Here is a 17177-nt window from a genome sequence, read left to right as displayed (position 1 = left end):
GAGAGAGAAAATAAATGAGAAAGAAGGGAGGAAGAAAGACTAGAAACCAAAAAGTGAGCCCAGGGTGTTGCATGAATTCCCTAAGAAGGAAAAAAACGGGAGAGAGGAAAGAAGAAACGTGAAGCACTGAGGACTGCAGGCCTTTTATCTGTTTTTTCACTTGCTAAGTGTTAGTGTGCATCCTAACCACCTGGGAAGCTTGTGCAATGAAGAATCCCGAGGCTGTCTGACAGTTTCTGATTTGTCTGGGGCTCAGGACTCTGCATTTTAACAAGAAACAACTTAACAGTCTTAATAAAATTGAAGGGCAGTTCCTCCCCAGTATTGGGGCCTGCAGAAGCTGCCAAGGCTGGGCTGGGGGCACATAGCGAAGTCACAAAAGCAGAAAGAAGACTGAACGTTTCAGAGGGAACTAGGGGAATGTGATCAGAGATGTGTGTAAGGACCAGAGCAAAAGTGAGCCGATGAGGTGTGGGAGAAAGAGGGCGTGAGGACCTGCAGGGCGTCTTTTTTTACCTTTGAGCATCCAGATTTGCCTGATGAGATGAAACCAAAGACAGGAAAAGGAGAAGAAATAGAAGATGACCAAGTTGCTGTTCAGGCATTCATGAAATTAGCCAAAACTTGTGGCTGAATTCCTTGATCACTTGTTAAGTCCTAAGTCCCAGTAATGCTCTTTGAGATACTGATTGCCCAACAGGGAAATCGTAAGAAAGTATCACAGGAATAAATGACTGATAGAATTCATTGTCATTATTCCCAGAAGTTCTACTGAGGCGGCTGCCTTTTATTAGACAGGAAAATGGAGTTTTAAAATAGCTGGACCAAAAAAAAAAAATCAGATCCAGGAGAGATAGGATCTAAAGTTGCCAATGGGAGAGCCTGCCTCAGAAAAGAAAACTTCAAAAATGTCAAAGTTCAAGTGTCCACGTTAAGAGTTTAGAGCTCAGAATGGTATCAGGTTAGTCACTGATGATTATAAAATGCCCATGTATGAGGGACTGGGAGGCAGCAAGAGATTTGGAAGGAAGCCTGGAATTAGGTTTATGTAGCACTTTATGTAAGTTTGGGAAAGTCAACTGTTCGCCTCAAAGAATCCGGGGTGATGGAGATTATTGGTGGTAAATGCGAATGGCTCAAGCCATTCCAGTCTCTTTTTCTGATGTCCTACTGCCTGAAGTAGACTCACATAAAGTCTCACTAAATATCTATGAAACCGCACAGAAAATGAAAACACGAGTCTTAGAGAGACTGATAACCTTTGCCTGCATTCTGGAGGAGACTCGGCTGACTACAAAGACCTTGAGAAAACCTGTGCACACCTTCCCCCCACCGGGAAAGGATGGAAGGTGGGAATCCCCCCCTCTGCGGCAGGCACTCACTGGTCTGCTAGCCCACCCAGTGCCTTTGGCTCATCCACGTGAAGGCACGTGGGGACGTCTTGTTCCCCTGCGTGGCACACACAGGTGTGGGAAGCCATCTCTCCGGCCGCCTCCTTCACCGATGTTGCATTATAGCCCTCACACATCGCTGAACATCACGTTAAGTACTTTTAGATAGGGCTTGCCTAGGCTCAGGGAAGCAGTCCGCTAGCTCTGGGGCCTCAGTTTCCATGATACCTCTTTTGGATTTTTTTTTTTTTTGTTGACCTTTCTCTAAGAGGAGGGAAGTGAGATCCCCAGGATCTGACTTCATCCTGCCTTCTTTTTCTCCAAACTCCACTAGAAGAAGAAAGGATGGACGTTTGTTCCTTCCTCGGTAGCACGGCCTCTGCTCTCTGAGCTCTCCCTACTTGTAGCGGAACTCTGTGATCAAGTTGGTGATTAAGTGAGATCTCACAGAATTTAGAAAGTCCTTTTCTCTCTGGGCAAAGCCATTTGACTGTCGGAAGCTGAACATTAACTGCTTTCTTTCTCTTGCATTCCTGCTGTTCACAGTCCTAATTACCCTGACCATCCAAGTCAGATGGCTGCTCACAAAGGAAAAACCGTGTTAAAATATTGAAAAAATATTATTCCTAGAACGCAAGTATTCCTCCACTTTATCATTTGAAAACCTTTGCTTGGTTTTATTTAAAGGCATTTTAAATTGGGATTTAATTCCCTTATTGAATAAGTGAAATAAATTGCCTTCTCGGGACAGTTGCACTTGCCTTCCCATCTACCTGGGATGCTCACCTCCACTTCTTCCTCCTTATCTGCTATCCTCAGGTCTCTGTTCATGTGCCATCTTCACAAAAGGCCTTTCCTGAGCATTGTATTGGAAACAAGTGCCCCCCTAATTACTCTCCGTTCACTTTTCTCTAATCCTCTTCATAGCACTACCTGGCGTATCGTTTGCTTATAGGTTGATTTTCGACCTCCTCCCACTGGAATGTAAGCTCCCTGAGGGGTGGCTACATTTTGTTCACTATTGTGTCTCCAAGGACTAAAACAGGACTTTTCTGCACTTGCTAAGATGTATTTTGTTTTCTCCTTTAAACTTTTTTTGGCATGACTTATGAATGAAAGTACAAATCACTTTGAAACTTCTAGAAGTAATTTTATGTAGTTCTCTTGAAATCTCATAACACTGCCACCTGCTTTATAATGTTGCTTTTAGAACATTTTCATCTATAAGTTAAATTGTACTTTCTTTTACTGTATCAAAATCTCCATGTGCTGCCAATAATGTTTGCTTCAGATAGTTAATGCAATATCGTTTGACCCACAAAGGTTTGTTACATCTTTTTAATAAGTTATACCATCAATTCACACGAACTGTCCATCTTTATCCCATTTCATTTTTCCCATGAATAGTACTTATTCTGTTCTTAATAATGCCATCCATGAGGTTTTTTTTTTCACTTTTTTATGGCCAGTGATTTTTTATTATTAAATACATTCATTCAGTATCTGACAAATATATAATTCTCCCAGTAGTGTAAGTTGGCATTTGTACCTGAGCTTTTCCAACTGCTTATAAATATGTGACTGCTGGAGCAATAATAATGCCATCCATGAGTTTTTAAACTAGCATTTGCCTTGTATTTTCGTATTCTGCTTATTTTCAAACTTCTGTTTTCTTTTTGTTTTAGGTCTGCTTCTTTTAAGCAGCAGACAATTGTTATTTTATTCAAACACTCAACCTTTATAAAATTTTTTAAAAACGTTTTTCATCAATACCTGTGCCCACATGTGTTCTCTGATTACTTGGAAGCAATTCTCAGGCATCATATTTTATATTTTAATGTATATCTCTAAAAGGAAGTAACTCCTTTGAAACATAACCATAGTACTACTGTCACACCTAAAAACTAATAACAGGTTTTTTTTTTTAATATTGTCAAATATCCAGTCCGAATCCAATGAGAGAGGGAGTATTTTGCTCTGAACTATTCAGTGAGAATCATTAGCAGAGTAGGTGACGTTTCCCTGATGGTTGAGAATGACACAGACATACGCCTTACAAAATCCAAACAGGCAAGTCTTTTAGAAATGAATCAAAATGAAGTTCTAATAGCTGAGGGGTTTCCCTCTTAACATTTGAGCTGAGATATCTTCTCAATATTGTTTGGTATAAATTTCAGCATGGTTGTCAGAGGAGAAAGAATTAAAGTGATGGCTGCAAAAGCTTATAGATCCTAAAGAGAGACTAAAAGACTCTGAACAGATGGGGTGCAATTAAGGGGACATTGTGGGATAGAAACTATCTGTTACAAAAAAGTAGAGAAGGCTTTTGGGAAAGAGTCAGAAAATAGGAGTATTAGCATAGATGCTAAGGTGCTATAGGAAAAAAGAGCCCCCAAATACAGGGGCTTAAATAACACAGAAATGTATTTCTCTGTCAATAAACAGTCTAGTCGTGAGTGGTCCCGGTTGGTGGGACATCATTTCTGGTTTCAGTCATTCAGGAACATTGTTTCTTTCATCTTGTTGCATCTCTGATCCCTAGGGTGTTGTCCTCATTAATCACTTTAAATTGGATCAAGCTAGAAGGAGAAAGTACAGAGATGGAGGGCAAGCAATTTCCTTTTAAGTAAACGGTGTAGAAATTGTGCACATTTGCTCCACTCACACTCTTCCACTTCTGTTGGTGAGAACTAATCATATGATCATAGCTGGCTGGAAAGTGGAGGCTCTAGCTGAACAGCCATGAGCCAGGTAAAATTCCACCGTTAGGGGGAAGAAAAGAAAGGATTTCTGGTAACTAATAGCAGTGTGCCACACCAAGATAGTCCCTATTTAGGGATCGAATCTCTTGAAAAGAGTGAAAATCCAGGTCAATAATATCTTCCCCAGATGACTGGATGAAGCAGTTGTGGTATATTTATACAATGGGATACTACTCAGCCATAAAAAAGAATAAAATAATGCCATTTGCAGCAACACGGATGGACCTGGAGACTGTCATTCTAAGTGAAGGAAGCCAGAAAGAGAAAGAAAAATACCATATGATATCGCTTATATGTGGAATCTAAAAAAAAAAAAAAGACACAAACTTATTTACAAAACATAAATAGACTCACAGACATAGAAACTAAAGTCATGGTTCCTACGGGGAGAAGGAGGGGTGGGAAGGGATAAGATATGCAGATACTAACTACTATGTATGAAATAGATAAATAACAAGTTTCTACTGTATAGCACAGGGAACTATATTCAATATCTTGTAGTAACCTGTAATGAAAAAGAATATGTAAAGGAATATATGTATGTGTACGTATGACTGAAACATTATGCTAGACTCCAAAAATTGACACAACATTGTAAACTGACTATACTTCAATTAAAGAAAAATAATAATAATGGCTTCCCCTGAGAGCCTGAAGCCACACTTGTGGGTTATGGGCCAAAAGGCAGGTGTCTCTGAAGTCTGCCACAGTGACACAAATGGAGCCTTTTAGTTACCTCCGTAAGATGTCAACTATTGTTGAAATCGTTTCCTCTTCCCTTCATCCCTGAGGATTCTGTATGAAAGTACAGAATATTTTCTTTGCCTTTCTAAAAGGCACAACCAAGTCCTCTCTTTAAATGTCCTGAAAGGTTAGCTCTGCTCAGTGATATCCTCAAATCCCAACCTTTGGTTTTTCCCCCAGAGCCTCCTTCAAGTGCTCCATTGTTTTTCCTCACAAAGGAACACAAAGCTAACGTTCACCAAAGGGGCCAACGACTCTTAGTTCTCGTCTTCTTTCAGAACTTCTAGGGTAGCTCAAAAAACTTGAATAAACATTGGAATTTATGGGCTTATGTAACTTGAAAGTTCCAGGGACAGACTATAGGTACGTCTTGATCCAGGGGGTCAGATTATGTCATCAGGACATTCTCTCACTCCGTCTGTGTCTCTCAGTGCTACTTTCCTGAAGCTTGGCTTACTCCTTTGGCAAGTTCTCATTCATGGTGGCCTCCAGCATTTCAGGTTTTAAGTTCCATAGCTCTAATTGTAGCAGGAAAAGAGGATATACTCCTCTTTCCCCAGCTCAAGCAGAAGTACCCAAGATTACACGAGTATCTCTGATAGCATCACTGGCTCATGTTTGAATTCATCCACGAGACTGGAATTGAATGTGTTGAATGGTCAGCACCGCAGCACAGGAAGACGTGAAGTCAGCACAAAACAGTAGAAAGGAATATCTGGGTGCTGTGAGCAGAAGGGAGCATGGACGCTGGCCAGCGAAACAGCCGCAGTTGTCCGCCGCCCATCCATTTGCCTAGGAAGTTGGAAAGTCCAAACTAGTCTTAGGATGACTCTTCAATGCTGTTTAAACTGCTTAGTTTAAACTCCTCTTGCAGGCGTACTCCGAATGTTTGTCATTATCATGCCCCCATGTCCTTTCACCTCGAGGACAGGCCTGTGCCTTCCTGCAGGGACCTGCCGATCATGAGTTATATCACAGTAATAGCCATTTTGCAATTCTAACTCCTCCTAGTTTTCCTTTACAACCCACTTCCATTTTCTGTAACGTCCTGCTGTGTTTAATTTCTAATGAAATGAATTACTTAAAAAAAAAAGGCATGTCCCATTTTAATATAATGGGGGACACCAAACTAGAGCATCCGTAGCAGGAGTGATTTGGAAAGGATTTCAGGAAAGTAAACCTCCTTTATTTCTTAAACAGAATAACAGATCTCTCCAAGATGCAATTTAGACTGGCCCTGTTGGTGGGTGGTTATACACCCTGGCATATTCTCTTAAGGTTTGGAATAGATAAGACATTTGCCACAATAATATAAAGATCTAGTTTACATTAATGAGGACTTTTAAATAGGGAGCAGGGACTTGAGTTTTACCATTATCCTCTTGGAACAAGTTAGATTAGTTGGAATTTAAACAATGTAATGTAGGGTGAGGTGGTTAAAACCACAGACTCTGAGGGTTTTTTTTTTTCCCTAGCATTGAAATTCTGTATCTCCCACTCACTGTCTGACCTTCGGTAAGTTACTTGACTTCTCTGTTCCTTAGTTTCTTCATCTATAAAGTGGAAATAATAATAATATTGACCTCACAGAGTTGATGTGATGCTCACGTACATTAATATGTATAAAATGTTTAGAACAGTGTCAGAACTATAAGATTAAAGTAAGAACCGTAGAAACACGTAGTAGGAAATTTGTTAGGCATTATGATTTGATTTTTCATGAATATTCATTTATAAGATTCAAGTGAACACAGAAGTATTATTCAGTAGTAAGTTCCTTGAAGAAACAACTAAAACCCCAAACCTGCATTTTCTTTTTATGAATCCTGCCTGAATTATCCACATCTGAGTAAGAAAGTGGGAATGACATACTAATGGAAAAACAGGCTAATAAGGCTAGCCTAGTTTCACATTCAAGGGGTGGAATAATTTATGGGAAAGCTCTTAAGGCTTCTAACTGCTGCAATCAAATCACTGTATGGAGAAAGCTACAAAATCAAATTCCGAACAATGAAAACATCAGTTTCTTAATGGAACAGTTCCAACCATCTGGCATTCATATGCTGTTTGCAGAGCGGTTATTGTGCAGACATAATGACCCAATCCCACCTCTAGGCAAGACGCTTTCATGAAGGAAGTTTACCCTGGCCATTTGTGGCTGGTTAATATTACCAGAAGAGGGTTGGATTTTTGGGGTTTTTTTTTTCTTGTTTTCCTTTCTTTTTTTGCTGTTTCACTGTTAATGTTTCAAATTTGAACTTTTTTTTTCCCCAAGAGAACACACCAAAAAAGGAACTTCTAATATATTTGTAGAGTGCAAAAAAGTGGGTAGGAGATTTCAGCATCTCAGAAATAAATTGTTTCTTGCAGGCGGTTTTTAAAAAAGAGGAGCCCTGTTGCATAGGCTGGATATGGTCTTGATAATCAGTTATCTCTTCTAAACAGGCTTTAATTTAATATTGGATAATCCTCTTATGATACTTAAAAAATGGATTTTGAAGAAAACTTGGAACACAGAAAATAATGACATTTCATTTTTCTTTGAGTGAACTGCCAACTTTGTTAGCATATTATCTTTTTCCTTTACTATGGAACTTGACCCTACTGTTGAAGGTTCATTCATTCACTTAAAATTAATTAACCCAACAAGTATTTACTAAGTCTCTACTAAGTGCCAGATACTGAGTTAGGCATACCTACTTAACAGAGTGTAAAAAGATGAGTTTTTAAGAAATGGAAACAGGTGTGTTATGAAAAGTGCAGTGTGATATAAAATGTTAACAGCATGAGAGATTAGAAAAAAGATTAAAAAGATACATGCAAAAAAGTTAAAGTTCAGTGTTAATAAAATCTACATTGGTGTGATTAGAAAGAAAAAAAATGCTATGAATATGGAATCAATTGTGTGGATTTCACTCTTTATAAGCTCTCCTAGGATGCAGGGCAAAAGATTTTTTTAAAAAGTGAAGAGAGAAAAATGACAAGAGAGTAACTGAATGAAAAACAGAGAACAAAGAGCCAGTATATTGATAAGGCTGCTCCTGAAGGAGACAGAACAAATGAAGCAAAGGCAACAATTAACTATAAAGTAGAAGAAAATTTTTCTGAACTTACTTTATAAAGGTTTATGAAACTATTTATATGTACGAAACCGACGCCTTACCACTTGGCCACCGCGCCTGACTATGAAAGTATTTATAAACTTACATAAAGACCTATTTTTGTAAATTTGTAGGGGTTTCTGGGTTGCAGCATAGTTCAGTTTTTGTTTTTTGAAGAGAATAGAAAACATTCAAAGTTACACAAAGACTAAATATATACCTCCCATAAAGCCTTGTTGAGAAGTTTAAAGATTAGTCCAAGTGACTGAGTTGTGTACTGAGTTGAGAGTATTTTAAAATTATTATTAAAAGGAAAGAATAAAATAAGTTAGTTAAGCATTCAGCACCAGAAACTAAGGAGATTTATAAAACAAAACCAAGGAAGTCGGTGTAAAGGATTTAACTGTGAACAAAACCATAATGAGATACACAGCAGAAAATGAACAGCATTGATATATACATTCTAGATCTATTTTTTTTTTTTGGTAAAGAGTCAAAAAAAGACCATTAGCAAAGCAAATCATTAAAAAAAACACATTAATCTATAGTACTAGGATAAACAAAGGGGTGAAGACTGTAACAATTCCAGCTCAAGCAGTTTGACAATCTCAACAAAAAGACTATTATATGACGATTATTTAACGATAAATAGAAAGATAGCTTAAATAGGATAGAAACTGTGGAAGATACTCGGGCGGGTTGGGTGCTCTGCAGGTGCTGAGGCTGAGGTAGGAGAGCAAAGAAAGGGTTTATCAGGGAGTAACATCTATGAAAGGAAAAGAGACAAAGCATCACACAAAGGTCTCTGATCCAGCGCATGTAGTCCAGCCTGAAAGACAGTTTCCTTCCTTGCACGGTACTGTCTCCAAGTTGGTGCTTCAGCTCTGTCCTCAGTAGGACATTGCATCCCTCCACAGGAAGCTTCTGGATGGGGTGGTGCGTGATAAGACCACGTGATTCATTTTCACACCTTCTTTGCTGTCAACTAAATGCTGTGGTTAAACATTGGGTGGGATTCCATGCCCGTGGATCAGGCATTCTGTAGGTCCTGGACAGTGATGCTGGCCGAGGCCTGGAGGGCAGGAGAGGCAATGCCATATCCAGAACAGCTGTCTATTCTTGTGGAAATGAACCCCAAGCCCTCCTAGGATGGAAGAGGCCCAACCTAGCTAACCTGCCACCACTTTGCCAGTGGGTCTCCACAAGAAATAGTCCGTGCTAGGTGCTCAGAGTTAGTCCATGCTTATGCCCATACTTGGGGCTTTGAACTGGTCTCTGTTGCTAGCAGTTTGGCCATTTAGAAGCAGCAGTAGAGGGATCAGCTTTAGTAAGTGGGAGTCATACTGTTGGACCCATGCATGGCCTCCCTCTCTGACCTGGTGGCCACTTCACTCACGTGCCCATTGCGCTGCTAGCAAAGGCTGGATCAGCATTCCTACTTGTGGAGATGAGCAGGAATTCTGCCTCCCCCCTCTCCTACTCCAACTGGAAGAATTCTGGAAGGGGGAGGATCACGTTCATTCAAGTTCATCTTGGAATAGATTATAACACTCAAGTGTAATTTACACCTGCCAAAATCCATCCCTAATGGATCAGATCCACGCCCTCTGAGTCTAAATTTCTACAAGTCGGTTCAAATCTTTCTCTGGGAAAAAGTCTAGTTATTGTTACTGCTGTTACTCTTTTACAAAAATCTTGAAGTCCCAGAAATGGGTTCTAGATAACTTTTCACATGCTTTTTCGAGATATTTTCTTAGGAATTAGAGACAAATTAACCTCATCAGCAAGTTCTATCAAGGCTCAGTTTGCTGTCATTCCTTCCTTCGGATCCTACTCCATCTTCCCAGTGGTTTTAAAGTATCCCATGTTACTGTTTCAAACCCCTTATAGTCCCTCTGTGCTCTGCAAATCAGCAGTGACCTCTGCAAGGCCACCTCTTGTCCGCGTAACAATCCTCCTAAGGTTGTGACCATACTTTATAGGAAATTAGTTCCTATTCCGGGGTTTGCAGTCTTTACAGGGTGCAGATACGAGGTGGGGTCAAGGGGTCTTAGCAATCATGGGTAAAAACTCCACACTTAGTGGCGGTTACGGGTTGAACTGGGTCTCTCCAAACCTTGTATTTGGAAGAACTAGTCCTCAGCATCTCAGAATGTGACTGTATTTGTAGGTAGGGCCTTTAAAGAGGAATTGAGGTAAAACGAGGTCATATGGGTGGGCCCTAGTCCAGGAGGACTGCCGTTATAAGAAGAGATGAGGACACAGACACACACAGACTGAGAGGAGACCAAGTGGAGACGTGGGGAGCAAACCTCCATCTGCAGGCCTGGGACAGAGCCCTCAGAAGAAAGAACCCTTGACCTTGGACTTCTAGCCTCTAGATCAGGGGGAAAATAAATTTCTGTTGTGTAAACTACCCAGTCTACAGTGCTTTGTCATGGTAGCCCTACCAAACTAATACAGTGGGTATAAATCTCAACAGTCAATAAACTTAGGTATTCAAGAAGCATTTTTCTGTATTTCAGGTTAAGTTCTTACTCTGAGTCTCCTGTTCCTCCTGGTTGGTGGGAAGATATGAGCTCAGTTCTTTTGGAGTTTTCTTCCATTCTCAGGGAATTATAGTAACACACTCCTATCCAGATCAGTTACCATTCCAGAGTTTTATACAGTGGCCGCATATTGGAGGGGCCTCTAGCATCGAACCACAGGGGTTGCCTCTTAGAATTCCTTTGTCCAGGTCCACTGCTGATAACACTACCTGTGAGGCATGAGCGCCTATTACTAAGCTGATCCAGGTTCCATCTACCTAAGCACACCTTGCAGTCTTCTCTTCCGAAGGGGCTTGCCTTCTCCCTGACAGCATCTCTGGGAAGCAGGACAGAGGTGCCCCTGTTCTCTCAGGATACACAGACCTCTCTCTGTTGTTCTCACACTCCAAGAGGATTGTTTTTCTTCAAGTCTACACTGTTTATGTGTAAATCCCCTTCTCCTAAGAGCGTATGCTTTCCATAAAGATTTCTGGCTCTTCTGTTTTCTGTTTTGCCATACGCTTTCCGGAGCAATGAGCACAGAACATGTGGCTATTCAACAATGAGAGAAGGGAGAAGAAAACCCGGGAATAAAAATCTCAAAATACAGTTTTGTCATATAAGATGACATCCCGCTAAAGACAAAAGAAACTTATACTATTAGTTATAGAAATATGTTTTATGGTTATATACAATTAGGATACTAGCCATGGGAAATCATGGGCTTTTTACATAGGAATAATTTACTGACTTGCTTGTTATAAAGTTAATTTTTCTTGTGACGTGTGTATAGTGTGTCTTGGTTTTACACAGGAGTACAGTCATTCTCTGCTCTTAGGTTTTGCTGTCTTTATATATGTTTAATCACAGTAGTAACCCCCAGAGGATGTAATGGCTGAACGTTATTCCATAATTGTTTTAGAGATATCATTGTATGGATAGATCTAAATAATTACACTCATGTTTAAAAATATATTATGCAGCTGTAATTTACAAATAATAAATCACACAATCTTAAATGTTCAGTTCAGTGATTTTGGACAATTATATACACCCATGTTACCACCACACCAAGCGACATACAGCACATTGCTCTCACCCCCAGGAAGTTCTTTTGTTTGCCTTTTCTGTCAGTCCCCACTCCCTAGGTAATCATTGCTCTTTTTCCTTTTTTTAGAAATTAAATTTTTTTTTTAAGTGGAGGTACTGAGGATTGAACCCAGGACCTCACGCATGATAAGCATACACTGTACCACTGCGCCCTACCCCTCCCTGACTAATTATTCTGTCCCTAACATCACAGATAAGCTTTGTCTGTTCAGGAACTTCATAGAAATGAAATCATACAGGACGCACTGTTGGGTCTGTCTTCTTTTGTTCAGCCTGCTTTTGAGATCCGTCCACGTTGCTGCGTGTATCGGGAGTTCGTTCCTAACGCTGCTGACTAGCCTGCCACTTATGTCCAGTATTTTTTTTTTTAACCTGTGGAATTCACTCTGCCTCTGCTTTGGGCTGAGCCAGTGTTATCAGAGAAATGAGAAGGGTTTTCATTTATGTATGGCTGTTTCTGAACTTGCTGTTCTCTCATGAGGTTATTTACCAACCACTGCGGCAATCCTCCGTTGTTTCAGTTGGTGAAGCTTTAGGATATTTCAGGAACTTGGAGGGACAGTCTCCCCTCCTTGCCCATCCTCAGAATTGTCGTAGTTATCCTGGGCCTCTTCCACGTCCACGTGAACCGTAGACTCACTCTGTTAAGGTCTGTCGATGAGAAGCCTTGTTACAACTTGGAGTGGATTGCAGTCTGCTTACTGGAGTCTTCTCATCCGTAAGCTTGATATTATCTATCCATTTACTGAGGCCTTCTTGTGTATTTCAGTAGAGTTTTAAACATTTTCTCCATATGGATTCTATACCTTTTTATTAATTTTTATTCAACTTGTAATGAAGATCTGTTGTTATTCTAAGTGAGACCCTTTTCTGATGAGCTGTGGCTTCTTTGTACATTGATCTTTTATTCAGCAATGTTGCTAAACTCTCTTCTCTGCTCTAATACTTTATTATACTTGCTCGAATTTCTCGGTAGACAATTATATCATTTACAAGTCATATTTTCCTTGTTTCCCAACCCTTATGTCTTCAAATTTCTTTGTGTGTATGAGTGTATTATCTTGGCAAGGTGCTCTAGTCCAATGTGGAGGAGAAATGGTAAAGCGATCCATGTCTTGCTTCTAACTTTAAAAGGAAAATATTTAATGAATTAATTTTAAAAATAATGCTTCTTGAATTGGGTTGTTGGTAGCAACTATTATCATGTTCAGGAAATTCCTCCCTTTTCTAGTGTGTTAAGATTTAAAAAATAAGAGTGGCAAATTACTCTATGTTTTCTAATATTAAGCCATCCTTACATGATGGCATCAACCTGATAGGCTTCTGATGTATTTTTTAAAACACATTGCTGAACTTGGTTTTAATAATATTATATGTTAAGAATAAAATTTTTTATTCCTTTTGAGATTGGCTTATAATTTTTCCTTTCTATGTTTTTCTCTGATTTTGGCATCAAGGGTTTATTAGCTCATAAAATAATTAAGGTGCTTTCCTTCTTTTTTGTCTTTGAAATCATTTGAATAGAGATTATCTGTCTATGAAGATTTGGTAAATCTTTCTTACCAGATTTTTTACTCTTTTTGTAGTAGATTTGGAAATATGAGTTCAGTTTATTTAATGGTCATAAATATATTCATGCTTTTAATTTGCTTGAATCAATAATTTTTGTAATTTATATCTTATTAAAAAGTATCTATTTTTAAATATTCACAGTATTCTCTTAGGATAAGAAAAAACTCTCAACTGTTACTATAATATCGTTCATAGTCTTGTTTCTCTTCTCTTTTCCTCCACTATCAGTCTCACTAGAAAGTTACCGATTTTATTATTGTTTTATTGAACTAGCTTTTTGTTTTGTGATCCCGTCTATGAGTTCTTGATACTTAGGTCTATTTTTAGCTCTAAAGTTATACATAGAACACATATATATGTGTTCTTCTTCATTTTCTTCCTCCCTCCTGTGTTTTAGATCAAAGCGTTTTTGAGTGAGGGAGACTACAGGAAAAGGATTTGCTACCCCTGGATCTATTTCAGACATTACCCAGATTATTTATGCTGAAATATGTGACAAGAAAAAGGTGAGCAGTGGGAGTAGGAAGGAATAGACTGGGAATTCAAGATTTGCAAATATTAACTACTATATATAAAATAGATAAAAAACCAGATTTCTTCTGTATAGCATGGGGAACTATATTCAATATCTTGTAGTAACCTATAATGAAGAAGAATATGAAAATGAATGTGTGTGTGTGTATGCGTGACTGAAACAGTATGCTGGACACCACAAATTGACACATTGTAACTGACTATACTTCAATAAAAAAAAGAAAAAGGTGAGCAGAGAGTCGCTCTATTTAATAGAGTTGTCATTTCATGACAGTCTAATACAAGGCTTCTGCACACACAGTTCCACCTTCTATTCTCCATTCCTAGGGTCCTCTTATGTCATTCCTACCCTGAAGAGTGGTTTTATTTTATTTTATTTTATTTTTAACTAAATTGAGCTGCCTCGCCCACCTCTGCCACCGGCCTTTTTAAATAGAAAAGGTTTCCTAAGGAGAATGATTTCTTTCTAGTCAAGGGGAAAAACACCAGAGAGTCATAAATCCCCCATTTTAAGAAGGAAGAAACTTCTGCCCAAGAGGCACCTGAAAAACTTTCCCAAGCGGCTGAATTCTCTCAGGGTATTGTTTCACCAGAATCTATTCTCTGCATCAGTCTCTACCTTAACAGACTGGAGGGAAAGTTTCCAGCAGATCTCTTTGCTGATAGTTTTGATTACTCTCTAGTAGAAAATTTCAAAGGCTTTCTGCCAGGCGGAAGGGAACATGGGAGGCAGAGAGAACCGGCATGACCAGCAAACTGTCTGAATAGAGCCAAAAGTCATGACAGCCAAGTTTTCAATCCTACATGCTTTGCAAATTACAGACCTTGGACCACTAGATAACGTCAATAATCCAACAAAGTCTACAGTTATCCTTTATGATATTAATGTAAACTCTGCTTCAAATATTCCTTATTCAGATTCTCTTCGTTTTACTGAAAATATTTTTTCTCATGTTTGACAGCACCAGCTGTCTTTGGGTCTTTGGCTCTGCTGAAGTCATTTGAAGAAACAGATCTAGAGAAACATTGCTTGGCAGAGGATAAGAGAGAAAGGTTAGGCAGAAAGCATGAGGATGCCTATCCAAGAAAGGGAGTAAGTTTGAATGGCAAGAGGGTCACAGACAAAAACATTAAAGAATGTATATCCAGGTATTCTTCTTCACCTCTGTTGAAACAACATCATCTGTTTTTGTGTTTGAAGAAGCCTGTTCAAATGTATTATCTTACTATGATACAGACAACTTGCAACCCAGTAAAACAGACTGTATTTGTATTATCCCATTTTACAGATGGGAATGCTGGCTCGTTAGGAACACAAAACTAGCTTTGATGAATTCATCTCTGTGCTGAACTGGATTCTGTACTGGATTTCATTTTCTCTCTCCTTTTACCTACAGTTGATTTTAAAGTTATTGAACTAAAACTGGCTGCAGAGCTGTCTCATTCAGACAGGTCCACACGTGTCCGGGAGACAGACCTGTTCAGCTGATCCTGTACTTTGTTCTCTAGTTCATTTTAGGCCACGGTGGGCCAAATAAAGAGGAAATAAAGTATTTTAGAGCAAATAACTTGGAACTCATGAGGACACATCTTGTGTGGACAGAACTCCTCATTCGATATTAGAAAGGACCACAGAGTAGTTAAGGTGCTTAACATATGGTCAGAGCAGAAGCAGCCATATTCCTTAAGATGTTAAGAGATGAAATCAGTATATTGGAAAATATTCAAGCTGAATGGCAGGCAAGACACTCATCTGCATTTTACCTTTGATTTCTGAGGAATGGCTAAACATTGAAGTAATTAATTTATAAATTAATTAAATAATTATTTGATATGATTTATTGCTGTAATTAATATAATAGTGATTATTTTTAAATAAAAATTTAAAGTATTCTTTTTACTAGATACTGAAGTTTTAGTATTGAGAAGCTCAACAGTAAATAAAAAGACTGCGTGGTAGGAAGACGCGAAAATTAGCTAAGTGATTTTCCTGAGTTGGGTAGAGCTGTGGTTGAGAAGGAAAGCCCCTTTCAGTACATTCTTCTTTTCTTATCAATACATACTTTTTATTATACTTGGATTTTATGGTAAGCATTTTCCTGTTCGTCCTGATACATTTTTTAGAGTTTAAGATCAACTCTTATTATTTGTGTGGTAAGTTTTTATATCTATTTCTGCATGCTGTACGTAAACATATTAGTACTGTGCATGTATTGAAATGTCTGTTTTTCACATTTTCATGGACTGTTGTAAAATAAATGATAAACTGGTAGGACAGGAGAGAAAGCAGAGTTGTTTAAAGTTGATTTTTTAAACGAAGGGGATCTGATTGTTTGAAAGAGGAAACAGCTTCTGACGGTAATTGATGGGCAACCGGGGTGTGAACGCGAGCATCCTGTGAAAACCGCAAGACGAACTCGGTCGAGGTACTGCGCAGTCACTGGCGGGAGACGGTCAAGTTCTTACCGAAGCCAACTTCACTGGAAGCTTAAGAAGTTTCTATTCCCTCCCCGCCCTGCGGTTTCCAGTGACCTCTCCTTTCTGCGAAGCCCAAGGTTACCGAGTGACCGCCACCAACGCAGTCCTCTCTTGCTGTTCTGCGTTTCTTTCTTAAATGTTCTTCCATCAGTCCTGCCGAGTCCTCTGTCATGGGCCCCACGTGCCGTTTCAGACGAGGGTTTACTCAGGTTTTACTCCCAAGCAGCTACTTTTGTTGTGTTGCGGCTTTAGCAGTGGAGCGAAAGGCAGAGGACTGCCAACACTCCGGGAAGCCAAGGGTGGGAGGTGGGTGGTGGGTGGCGCGGCTGGAGAGACCCGGGACTGACTGGGTGTTGTTCCAGAACCTGGGCGAATCTCCTCTGTGGCCGCCACTTTACTGAGAACGATCCCCAGGCCTTAGTCCGGCGCCGCGCCCGCCCACACCTCCAGGTGCGCATTCCCCGCCCTTAATTACTCTTTTAAAATTGATAGTTGGCACTTGCAAAGTGACACGGGGAAAGCGGAAGAGAAATTTATGATCATGGATATGGAGAACTAGGTAGGGGAGCACAGTCACGGTTGCTTTGGTCCGCAGACCCAGTCGATCGAAAATTCAGAAATAAAAACGTGAGCACCTTTCCCGCAGCTAAACTGACTCTGCGTTCTTTGCAGCCTCGACTTAAAGGCTGCGCTAGGAGAAACTCGTGGCTCCTGGAAAGTTTGGAAACTGAACTAGGAGAGAAGCCAGACGTCAGGGGTTTTGCGGGTCCCGCGATGTTTTCCAGAGCTTTTCAAGTGGAAAGAGAAGAGCGACAAAATGAAAATGCAACGTGTGCGGGAGGCCACCCGAGTCCCGCAAATTGTCCCGCGCAGAGGTGAGCGCGGGAGCGGGTGGGGGTGGGGATTCGGAGCTGGCGGCCGCCGGTCTCCCGCCGCGGGTGGGTCGGATCGGGGTTG

The 17177-nt window shown here is 39.9% G+C and overlaps 1 protein-coding gene across 3 annotated transcripts in view; it reads left to right on the top strand.

Annotated features, from left to right (window-relative positions):
• LPAR1 (lysophosphatidic acid receptor 1) overlaps positions 1 to 17177 on the top strand; it is a 203486-nt gene that overhangs the window by 45315 nt on the left and 140994 nt on the right. Inside the window, exon 1 of one of the 3 annotated variants that reach the window (XM_006214782.4) lies at positions 16967 to 17095. The exons of the other annotated variants lie outside the window; for them this stretch is intronic. The gene's annotated coding sequence lies outside the window, so the exon portion shown is untranslated. Of the gene's footprint in view, positions 1 to 16966; positions 17096 to 17177 lie in introns of those variants that run through there. 3 annotated transcript variants of the gene reach the window in all.

The sequence above is a fragment of the Vicugna pacos genome, chromosome 4, assembly GCF_048564905.1.
Source record: "Vicugna pacos chromosome 4, VicPac4, whole genome shotgun sequence".
Classification (NCBI taxonomy): domain Eukaryota; kingdom Metazoa; phylum Chordata; class Mammalia; order Artiodactyla; family Camelidae; genus Vicugna; species Vicugna pacos.
The sequence above is the reverse complement of the archived record's forward strand: the minus strand, read 5'-3'. Positions and strand labels throughout refer to the sequence as shown.